The sequence below is a fragment of the Rhinatrema bivittatum genome, chromosome 4 (genome assembly GCF_901001135.1).
Source record: "Rhinatrema bivittatum chromosome 4, aRhiBiv1.1, whole genome shotgun sequence".
Classification (NCBI taxonomy): Eukaryota; Metazoa; Chordata; class Amphibia; order Gymnophiona; family Rhinatrematidae; genus Rhinatrema; species Rhinatrema bivittatum.
The window spans coordinates 9,970,089-9,971,257 of NC_042618.1; the positions used below are offsets into that span (position 1 = coordinate 9,970,089).

At 48.8% G+C, this 1,169-nt stretch overlaps 1 long non-coding RNA gene across 1 annotated transcript; it reads right to left on the reverse strand.

The window, feature by feature from the left end:
- Positions 1–290: 290 nt before the first annotated feature.
- Positions 291–893, reverse strand: LOC115089284. Its single transcript, XR_003856038.1, has 2 exons — positions 750–893; positions 291–662 (listed from the first exon to the last, which is right to left on the reverse strand). It is a non-coding gene; the product is annotated as an uncharacterized LOC115089284 (long non-coding RNA).
- Between the last annotated feature and the right edge of the window lie 276 nt (positions 894–1,169).

Genomic DNA, 1,169 nt, shown 5'->3' on the forward strand with positions numbered 1-1,169 from the left:
AACCTGTGTACACTGTGGAGCCCCCCTGCTCCGGTGCTTCAACGCAGAATGGTTTTCGGGAAAAAGGACTTCCCTTTTCCGGGATCCTGTCAGCGAGGGGCTCCGTCTTTTGTTCGGGCTTCCAAAAAAGGGAGAGGTTGTTTTTCACTGGCGAGTAAAACCTGCCTGTGAGAGACGGTGTAGGTTTCTTAATACTGAGAGAGATGAGTCCTGTGCTGTCCCCAAAAAAACCTGAGCCCCCCTTTTACACCTCAACAACCATTCAAGGGAACCCCTTGTTGTGTGGTTTCTTTTGTGCGGTGGCCAGCGTAGCGTCAGCCTGTATCTTGGCTTGACCCTGTGAGCTAGCTTACCGCGTGTTTATTCTTTATTATGTTTGAAAATCTCTTTTTTCTCTTTTTTATTTTTTCTATATGTTTGTTTAAGATTAGTGCTTGATGGCGCTCCCGTTTTGCAGGCTGACCCGATTTAAGTAGTGAATGTCTTATTTTAAAGTACCACTTAACTTAATGGGTTTTTTTTGCCGCTGCTGATCGGGGTCCGCTTCTGCTTGCCCGACATGGGCCATGTTTCGGCAGATTCTCCGCCTGCTTCAGGGGCCACGGGAAACCCTTTTGCTGTCTCGGTTCACAGGTTCGCCATTCAGAAAAGCACTTAAACTCCTACCAAAACATTTAAATGGACGATTATTGCCATCTTATATAAATATGACTAATGCTAAAACCACTATTCAAGTGTATTGTACTTACTGATGCTGCATCCGAAACTTTCGCGTGAGCGGCGCCTTCACTTTCAAATCCGGCGTCTCTCTCTATTCCCGCGTTTATATGGCTTCTCTAAGCCCACCCCTTGGCCAATCACTATGTCCTCCTCAGGTCCCAGATACTAGCACCCTAGGGTGCTTCGCTAATTACCATGGCTGATGACGTCACCTTTTACACCTGGCAGCAGGACACACAGAACGAACACCACACGACGTGAGCACTTAATAATACTTTTAGTAGTGACTTGTAAATAGAAGACTAACGCGTGCAAATATAATACCGGGAGGTGTGCAAGTGGCCGGGCCGTGCACGCGCCCAGTGCATTTTCGAATCGGCCCGGCCACGCGCATATCTGCCGGTACGCACGGGAATGCTGGGCTCTGTGAAAGGGGCGGCCCGGGGGCC